The 10,726-nt window shown below is 40.6% G+C and overlaps 1 protein-coding gene across 1 annotated transcript in view; it reads left to right on the top strand.

The window, feature by feature from the left end:
• The first annotated feature begins 862 nt into the window (after positions 1–862).
• The window catches only part of TAFA2 (TAFA chemokine like family member 2), a 471,550-nt gene continuing 461,686 nt past the window's right edge, over positions 863–10,726 (top strand). Inside the window, exon 1 of the mRNA XM_036894989.2 lies at positions 863–2,286. The gene's annotated coding sequence lies outside the window, so the exon portion shown is untranslated. The remainder of the gene's footprint in view (positions 2,287–10,726) is intronic.

The raw sequence follows: 10,726 nt of genomic DNA, 5'->3' as shown, positions 1-10,726 counted from the left end.
ACAAAATATGGTTGAATTACAAAGCATGTTAAGATTGAATCACTAACGATAAAACATATATTCCATAGTTCTTTGCAAATATGGTGACTAGTACTACTTTTATCTTACAGCTGGTGGAAAGAGCATGTGATAACTAGTTTATCAATGGTTTCAGTGAATTAGAGCTACAAAAGCACACAACTTTAAGCTGGAAGGAATTTTAATAATTGACAATTATTAGTTGAGTTGAATAAGAGGTATGAATATTGGCTCCAAAACCGTATCTTTGAGCTATTACTGGCTGCAAGGGATCTGTAAGATTTTCTGGATTAGTTCCCTATTTTTTTTTTTGCTTTAGATTTTTTCTTTTTATAAATCCATTATTACTACTTAATTTTTTTCATAATTTTATAATCACTAGATTAAGGTTCCGTTCATTGACCAACGTGATCAAAGTGAGCCTAAGAAGGCCCTTCATTTGAGTCTTCTTATGCAGGCTGCTTAAATCAGTACCCAATTTGACCAAACCTTCCAGGGCCTTTGCTATTACATTTTTGTAAATATCACTAAGTTTCTTTATAGCAAGGACTCTGCTTACATAGGGATGCAGTGCAAATCCTTTCTCTAAATCCATTAGGGGTTCATATTTGAAAAAATGGAAAATTATCTGAAACCAGATATTGGTTTCTTTGTGGAGAAATTGGAGTCCTATTTGCACACAGTAAAGCTTTCTAACCGAGTTCTCCCTCTAGAGGGCGACATAGTCCAGCTTTTATGCCAATTGCCTCCTTCTCATCTTTTACTCTTTTTCTGCAGGACCGCAGTTCGCTCTTCGCAGCAGCTACGGCTGCTAACAGAATTGGCTGTTGGGAGAGAGACGGAGGGAGGCACCGCCGCCTGGTCCTGCCATCCCATTTTATAGCTCAACTCAACCTGGAGTGGTGGGACTTAATTCTCTCCTTGCTTTCAGCTCGCACTTTACAGGGAGGCCGTCACTCAGTATTCCCTGGACAGCCGGGCTGAGTAGAATAAGGGGGTTTGACTGGAATAGATTCTGTCCTTTACGGTGACTTTCCCGAATCTCACCAGAGTCTTTTGACAGTGTACAGCGCCAGGGGTGGGAGGCGGAGAGGAGGCTTTGATTAATAACCGGCTTACTTCTCGTTCTTTGATCTCGATTTGTTTCCTTGGCTTCACCCTTGCCCCTTTTCTCGTCCTTCCCGCCTTTAGCGAAGTGACCAGACAACACCTGCTCGCCTGTGTTGGATGTCTGAACTCGCATCTTTCCGGTGGTGATCGTGCCGGCTTGCAGGGGCCGGGGCAGCGGCGGAATTTCCTTCCTTCCTTCCAGCCCACGATGCCTAAAGGGGCAGCAGCTGGGCTGCGTGGGGCTTTCCCCGCAGCACTTGGAGGCGGGATTGAGGAGCTGAAGCTGGCCAGGAGTAGCTGCTAAGTGGACTCCGTGCAAAGTCTCTGAGAGCATCAGCTGGGACCTATCTGCTAACGGCGGGAACGGGCACCTGATCCGACGATCAGCGTCTTGCGGGCCGAGGGCTGCCAACCTCAGAGCTTCTTCTTCCTGCCCCGAGCCTCCCCTGCAGCTCCCCCGCTTTGGAGACGCGGGACCTGCGGGAGCCAGGGCACTGGAGAAGTCGGTGGCGGAGGCTGCTCTCCGAAGGTGAATCGGGAGGTCCAATTGCCTTTCCCCAGAGAGCTGGGGGGGAGGGCGGGAGACCGAACGGAGGGTGTGTGAACGTGTGGGTGAGGGAGAGACGACGTGAGACGAGAGGGAAAGACTTTGTGTTTAAGGCAAACAAATCCGAGATGGAGTAAAGACGTAACTGCCGCACGGCCGCCTAGATTCTCGCAGTCTGGGCGCTGAGCGCACCCCGCGCATCCGGCGAGGACAGCAGGAGATCGCGGGCGCGGGCAAGGGCCGCGGGACTCCGGTTTTTCTCAGTAGACAAATCTTTTGATTGATTGATCACTTTGGCACTGGAATAAAGAGGGGGAGAGACGAGGCTCACGCGCCCCACCTTCCACCCGCTTTGAGGGGTCCAGTTTGGGTGTCGAGAGGTTCCTGAACCCTCCCGGCCATCGCAGCGGCAATCAGCGCGCACACCGCCTCAGGGCCACACTCCGCGCTCTGCACCTGCACACACCGCAGACTTGAGCTCCCTATGCCCCTGGACGGCGACGGCGGGTTGGCAGCCTGGAAGCGATGCAAGAGCGGTAAGGCTGGCGCGGGAGCGCGGAAGCTGCCGGAGCCTCGCTAGGTGTTGCCGCCACCGGGAAGCCGGGCTGCAGGTGGGTGCTAGTCGCAGGCGGGCGCTGGGCACTCGGGGGGCAGACGGAGCACCCGGGGTCAGGAATCGCCCCTCCGCTCCCCAGGGTCGGCGGCTGTAGGGCCAGCCACGCGGAGGTGGGAGCTGAGAGTCAGGCTGGGGGCGCCCCGCGGAGCCCCCACCCACCGGGGGACAGGGCAAGGGCGGGGGTCCGAGCGCGCGAGGGCGGTTCCGAGAGCGGTGCCCTCCCTCTCTGCTCTGCCCCATTTCCACGAACTCAGAGAGCGACCCCGCTGAGGATTGAAGTGGGTTTTAATTCGGTCCCTCAACCAAACCGATCCCGGTTGTTAACCGTTTTGGGCTCCCGATGAGGAGCTCAACGGGGGTTGCGTTCAAGGGACGGTCAGTGTAAGGTCGTCTTTCTGAAATCCCTACTTTCTGTCCACTTCTGATTAGTTAATTCTCGGGCCTGTTTGCAGAGGGTGGGCGCTTCATCGAGGCTATTGATTAGTCCACCCCTATTTTCGTAAAGAATCATCTTGGTAAGTTCCGGAGCCTCATCTATTTAAAGGTTTGTTTGGGTTTGGGAGCGGATACTTTATTACTGAATAAAAGCTTTAGTAAAGGATCATTTTACGAACAGCGTTCAGAAAAAGAACAGCTTCCAGAAGCTAATGACTTTTCATTTCCTTCCGGATAGATGCCTCCCAAATCTCGCCAATAGTACGCGTTTTCTGCCCCACTGCTTTTCTGTCCCTTCCACCTCATATTCCAAAAGGTGTTTTCTTTAGACTACTTGTCGGTGGGAACGTGTTATTTGCGGAAACTGCCTTTGCGAAATAAAGTTTGAAGTCCGTGGCCCTATTTCTCCTACAACTGCAGTCTGAGCTATTTAGTCTCCACTTGAAAAGGATGAACTGTAGGCTCTTGCAGAGCCTCTGGTAGACCTGAAGCTTTCCTGTTCAGTATTCCACTTCCTGACCGTGTGTGTGTGTGTTCAACAATTGCCTAAAGCGTTTGGAATCAAATGTGTACTTACTACAGTGGCTAGCCTGCCTCGCTTCACCTTGTGCTGGCTGCGTTTGGCTTGTGGCAATAAGACAGAAAAGAAAATATCTTCGTTTTGTGTTAAACTCCCCCTTGAATTTTGCAAAAATCATTCTTGAAAATACAAAAGCAAACCTCTACGCAACCATTACTCTTCAAAGTGCCAAAGCAGTCAGTGTAGAAGGGACTTTCCACTCACTCAGGGGATGAATTTCAAATACTATCGACTGGATGATAACTATCAGGTTCCTGTCTTCCCAACTAGATTGAGACATCAACATTCAGACTGTTATCAATTAGCACTTTGAAACTGCTCTATTAGGCAATGTAAGTTAGACAAATGAGTAATTTAAGATTTCTTTGTAAAGTGCTAGAGCAGCAATAACTAGCAAAGAAAATTCAAAACACTTCTAAAGCCTTTAAAAACCAGAGCTAAAAAATGATTTGTATTTACTCCAACCTTTCCATGTTTGCACATGTACTCTCAGACTAGTGAATCTTTTACATTTTCTAATTGGGCACCTGTAATCTTAAAAATGATCACATTTAATTTAATTTTCTCTTTATTCTGTTCTGTGATTGTTTGCCTGTTGACCTTTTAGAGTCCTAATGTTTAAAGCCATGAGTAGTCTTTGAAAGGCCATCAATCAGTAACCACACTTGAGCTTATTTTATTCTCATTTTAACTTTCAATGAAAAAACTGGTCTGTATTACTTAGTAAGTGTGAGAGCAGTGTCACTGCCAGCTAAATGCTTAGGCATGGTGAATCTTTGAGGAGGCAGAACACAGTTTTAGTGTGTTGCTTTATTCAAATTAGGCATTTTTTGAGATTAGACATTTTAAAATGTAGTTTAGGATGCTTGAAACTTACACACTTATGTATAATGCTGTGATATATGTCTCTTGAAGTACCAAAAATCTTGACATTAAAGCAAACACCTTTAATGCTACAAGTTGTGCAAAAAGGAAATCTAAGGTTTCTGAGTGTGATTTTGAAACTGAAAAATACTAGCTATTTTAACAATGACAAATTGGAGACTGAAGATTCATTGAGATGCCTATGGATCTATGGCAAAAATGTGCATATTGCTTAGAGACCAATTGAAGTATTTACTAGCCACCAAGTTGTAAAATGTGATGACACAGCTGTAAAAAGATCTGTTTTTAGACGTGGCTACTTCTTTTTAAAAATTTGTAAGGTGATGAAATTCAGGTGATAAACAATTTTATAAAACTTATATAATATCAGAAAATTGTAGTTCTATACTTCATTATATTTTCAATATAATATTTTAATATAGTATTTTAATGGTGGTCCTTTTACAATGTATTTTTGAATATTGAAATATTGAAGTTACATTTTAGGGTTGATTTATTCCCAATTGCATTTTTCAGGCATTTCTTATCACAGGCCCTAATAACCCCTAATAACCGGTATGGTCAGACTCTGCTGAAGTTCAACTGTAGCAGCAAACTGATGAACATTTGCCTCTCTAATGCATGCCCCAAACTAGAAATGTTCCAAAGTGTCATCAGTTATTTCTAATATATTTTAGAAGATGAAACAGCCAGAGTGCAAACAGTTCAGTTCCCCTGCTTTTACTTCTTCAGTATTTTATTAGGGATGCCTCATTAAGCTGCATTATTCTGCAGCTGTTCTGTTCATTGAAGATTCAAGCAAAAATAAGGAGCTTTACTGTGCAGTGCAGTTTTGTTTTCTTGGTGAATACCGTAAGTTGAAGTAAAAAGAAGCACCTCATATAGTCCCCTTTGATCTGTGCCAGACATTTACAAATGCAGTTCATAAACCTGTTATTAATAGGGCTCCATCAAAACAAAGAAACACTTTAACACAGACTGCTGCTAGATATGGAGGTCAAACCAGCTGAATCAACCTTGTATCTGGCCCACATACTTGCACAATATTTCACATGATATAACTTGCTTATGAACCATTGAGTTTTTTTTTTAATGTCACATTATATGGTGAATTGCCATTTTGTTAGGAGATTCTTTGGTTAATTTTATGTTAAGGTACATGTAGCCTATATACCACTGGGAGAGGAGGGATAATTTCACAATGGGTTACCATTAGTCTCTTCAGAGCAGTTTTACTTTAGGTTTTGAGCACAGTCTGAAACAGGGGAGATGGAGAGGTGGGACTAGCAAGTAGACCTAGACATTAGGTTTTGTTTTTAATATTCACTGACCACTAATTTACTGGGTAATTATTAGAAAGTTTAATTTGATTCATTCAGCACAGTGACTCAGTGTCCTTGTTGATGAACTGTAACAATTCTTGTCTTCTACTTATTCTTAACAAATTTTAAGAGGAATGATTAGGCTTATTGGAATGTGAAGAAAAGTAGTAATTAACTATTTCTCTGCATTATCTATCAAATTTTTTATATAAATATAATGTACACATGCATGCATATGCTTTTAATGACACCCACATAAAATACTGGTTTTGTGTTGATGGGGGTGCAAATGACCTTTAAAAAATGTCTATATTCTTAAATACACTGTTTTTCACTATTTTACATGATTTGACCTATGGTGCAACTTTATCCGTGGTTTAACAAGGCTGTTTATAATTGAGTGTTACTGTTAGATCCAGGTTACATGCAGTATATTTTCTCTTTAGCTTTTCTTTTGGAGATATTTTTACTCAGCTACAGTTGCAAAAAAAAAAAAAACATCAATTTTGTCCTCCATTTAGGGGTGCTTGGAATGTGTTTATTGCCACTAAGGGAATTTCAACACATTTAAAACATTGAATGTATCTGTATGCTGTCTTCATTAAATATGAACCTCCACAATCAAAACACAAACCATTAGAGCATACTATTCTTGTTTACAAATGGTATCCACAAATTTCCCAGAAATATATTGATATTATACTTTAAGTTTATGTTAGAGTTCTGAAACACACCCATTTCCAATGTGTATACCACATGTATATGTTGGATTTCAGCCTGTGCTATAATAATAGGCAAGCTAGTCACTGGAATCAGTGCTATTTAGGCAATTGACAGCCCATTGGAAAAAAATGACTTTCAGGTTACTTGGGATTCAGATGAAAAGGGGATATATTAGCTGTAAGAAGAATATTCTATTTTGTTTGCAGTGATCCATATGAGGTGTGAGATGTAACGAAGAGTTATAAGCCCTTTTATTCACTTCCTAAATTACTCCATAGGAGCTATAATTGTTTTATGATTTCCCTTGAATGGCTGGTTAGCAAAGGTACATTTACCTTACCCCTAGCAATAGCACAAAGTGTTTCAATTCAATTTGTATTTATATTTGTTTCTTTTATACAGTATATTTTCAAAACTCTTTACAGAGATTGGGTAATGTGATAATGTTGCATTCTTACCAATTATGGTGGTAAGCTGAGTTTAGTCCTCTGACAAAATGGGACAAAGGAGTCTTGTCTGGTTGTTTGCTCCTTTGCTCTTTTATCTCCTTGTGCTATGTAAAGCTAACTCTTCACATAAAACCTAGAGAGTGCAAAGTAGCCTTTGATGAACGCAAGGTTTGTTTTACTAAATATTTTTATTTTTTGCTGCTATGAACTAGTCACTGTATAATTACATGCAAGTGAATGGGCAACTGTTGACCTTTAAAGGTCATGCAAAGATTCTAAACCTTTCAATTTACAGTGTTAATTGCCTATGGCCTGTTGCTGTATATGGAGCTTTCTGTTGAGTTTAACAATACAGTGTATTGGCTTTCTCTAGCGTATTATGCAGCTCTTTATAAATGAGTTTATGAAGGTATCCATGGTAGGCACTATGACAGAAGATTTTGGAAGTGTATTTGTGCTTAGGAATTAAAGTTTTTAAGCCAAAGTGGTCTAGGCTACAAGGAGACAGATTCTTTCTGGTGCAAAAAGTGGTAATTCAAAAATTATTATTTATATGTAAAAACTGAGTCGTGGTTTTGATTCTAACTGAATTTCTCTATTTTAGCATCTTTCTTTGAGATCCTGATGAGAATTATATTTAAATATTGGAGGAAGTAAATGTGCTTGCTCTCTTATTCTCTTTTATGAAAAAGGCAATATATATGAGAATAGCAAATTGTGTTATTTGTTCCAGTCTTTTTCCTGGCTTCATATTCTTTGCCTGCTTTTGTTTACTCCAGTCCATAAAAACAACTAAAAAAGGGTTATGTGGTCATGGGAATAACAAAACCTCAACCTAGTACGTAATAGAACATGGAGACTTTATTAGAGTATATTCTTCAAGAAGGCAGGCCTTGTATAGCTCTAAAACTTGGTTTACTCCAACAACTAGAGCTTTATGTACCAATGCAGTGAATTTGTGACTGCTCAGATTAGTCAAGAATTCAGAAATGGACAATTCAGATAATTTGAAGAAAACAACATACACACTTGTATTTTGAATTTGTATTAGTTTATGGACAGTTCCAAAATCATTTAAGGTGGAAAGACTTGGTTATCATTACCATTTCCTTCTTAGTTTAGTTTTATCTTATAGGTGTGTGGTGATTAGCATACTCAAATTTGTTCATGCTGGTGAGTTCACTAAATTCCTTAGAATGGCCAGCAGAAATATCAGTAGGTGATCTGGTCCTGGTTTTGTTTATATTTTCTTCAGGAAGTTGAATTGAGCAAAACAGCTGTAACTTCAGCTCTTCTCTTTTATATAGGAGAAGGGAGGTAGATGGTCCACTTTTCAGTCAGACAATCCAAAGGCCAAGGGGAGAGTGAAACAGCATTGAAATCCCATACTCCATACGACAGACACCCCATTATGGGCAGCTTTAAGTCCAAGGAAAATTCCTAACCTAATTTTTTCAGCTTTCATTTTTTAAACATTCTATTACTGTACTTTTCTGCTAAGATATATATCTAGCATTATTACAAACTCCTTTTTGATAGTTGGTGTGTTTATAAGAATTGCAGAATTGGGTCAAAATTTAAGTTTGCTATTTGAAAATGTATTTGGTCACATATCATTTGTTGAGTGGTTAAAATTCATTGGCTTGCATTTTGGTTGGCAGCTAAATTTTGAAAATGACTATTATAAAACCAACGTGGTAGAGTGGTGAGAGTTCTGGAGACATTTTTGTAGCTCTACCAATAAATAACCATTGTATCCACAAGAAAAATCACTTTATTTCCTGTGACTCAGTTTCCAAGCAATCTATTTTTTCAGTTCAAGTTTTCAAGACAATTAAAATATAATTGTTTCCTGTGTCCAGACCTCCTAAGTATCATGACCTGGGAGGTATAATGGTATTGCTAGATAAACCTTTTACTTAAGAAGTCAAGGGATATCTAGCACAGTGTTCCTAGCACACCAGCAAACGTTCCATAAGTGCTTTTCAATAAGTTATCCATAAAAGTTCAGCTTTATAAGACTGGGATGGTGATGATGATGATTATGGTGATGACTCAAGATGGTAGACATGGTTATGCAACATTGAATCAGACTCAATCTTAAATTCAGTTTAGCCATTTTGCCATTGTTGCAAAACAAATCATCATAGGCCATGAGTCTTAGGCTTTTTAGGGGTACAGGGCTTTTCTTTACTGTCTGTTTTCATGGCCAGTGAAATAAAATGGTTTGTTTGATCAACCTAGGTAGAACTAGGCTAGAAAATGAATGCTCTTCATATACCTGTTGATACTTAAACACATCCATTCAATATCTGTGTATGAATTTTTGAGAATTCATAATTCTTAGGAAAATTCATTCATTTGTTCAGTTAATGTTGACTGAACACTTGCTTGAGGTATCTTGGCAAACAAAAAAGACACTGACACCTGTCCTCACAGAAGTTACTATTTCATTATATTATGTGATGTTTAGATGTGAATGTGAAGGAATGGTGCAACAATGTATTGTGCTGTGTGCTCTTGCTGTTAATTTCTGTTTATAACTGTGAAGTACAGATCTGAAAAGAAATAGTTAAAATGCCTGAGTTGAAATGAGTCGTGTAAAAAAAAAAATACCAGAGTATTAATTTAAGGTGAGGTAGTATGTAATTCAGTAGATTGACTCCAACTCACAAGGTCTATGATCAAACTGAGGGTGACACAAACAGTAGCTCCTTTTCCTGAATTATACATATAAAAGAATAAACTCAAATAGGCTGAAGGCTATGAGATCAGTGATGTGATACTCCCTAGAGCCTCTTGAAGGGTTATAAATTCAAATGCCTATGGGGTCAGGCTGGGAGTGTGAACAACTAAAGCAGACCAAGGGAAGATGACTAGCGGCAACAGTCTCTGAGCCTCGGCTGCAGTGCTCGGGAGACCACAGGGAGTGGTGGAGATTCCGGCCAACAGCTCAGGGGGACGGCTGAGCCTTGGCTCCATTTGTTGCCATGTCAGCGTGTGGGTCTGCTGTTGCCAGATTTTTTGAGTTGTAGAAGATGACTTAGATATGCAGATTTTTTAAATGTGAAAGTTCCAGATTCATAAACAATGGTAACGAATTTAAATTTGAAATACCCTGTGGGCCAAAAGACACATCTGCAAGCCATATGCAGGCCTAAGGGGTCTGAGTGTGTCACTGTTGACAGAGCCATAGGTGAGGACAGCTAGTTAGGGAGATTGTGGGTATGCCTGCCTTGCTGTCATCTCTAACCTTAATCTTTCAACCCCACTTATATCTGGAGCCAAAGGGTTTGCCAATAAGGGGCTAAGCTGGAGCTGCCAAGTGATAATGAGGAGTGGTTCAATCTCACCCCTGTATTTAATTTTCTTCTTAGTGATTCACTGTACAGTTGATGCTGAACTCATCTTGATGTTGGTAGTGTCTTGGGGGGCTTAAGAGATGTTTTGGGATTGCAGAAGTTAAATTTATGCCAAATATTTGGAATGGGCTTTATAGTCCTGTAATGCCTTATGCCTTTAGATCAGTACCACTTGACCTTCTGGATGCACTTAAATCATCTGGGGGAATTTTGCTGAAGTGCAGCTTCTGGAGTTGGCATTGAGATGCTGCATTTCTCACAAGCTTCCACATGGAGCTAATGCTGTTGGCCCATAGACTACAGTTTGAGTGCAAGGCTCTGGACTTCTTTTTCACCACTGAACTTCACACAGAAAGGTAGGGGGCCCTCTCTTACCTCTCTGACAGGTTTCTTCCTGTAGTAAGCCATTGAAACCTGGACACTGACTCTGAACACTTTTCCTAAAGGCTGTTTAATCTGAGCACAGAATTCATGAGCATTTTACTTAGTTTTCTAGTCTTCTGTTTAGAAAACATATTCTTCCCCAAAGCATAAATCAGAAATTGTCTGCTTTACACAAATTAATCAAGTTTGATTTACTTCCTACAGTTGGATGAAATAACTTTATTTCATAACTAAGACATATTATTATACATTGATGTATTCTAGCATACAAGGTCAGTTTTAGCTCCCCAAATCA

Source organism: Manis pentadactyla, chromosome 10, assembly GCF_030020395.1.
Source record: "Manis pentadactyla isolate mManPen7 chromosome 10, mManPen7.hap1, whole genome shotgun sequence".
NCBI lineage: Eukaryota > Metazoa > Chordata > Mammalia > Pholidota > Manidae > Manis > Manis pentadactyla.
The sequence above is the reverse complement of the archived record's forward strand: the minus strand, read 5'-3'. Positions and strand labels throughout refer to the sequence as shown.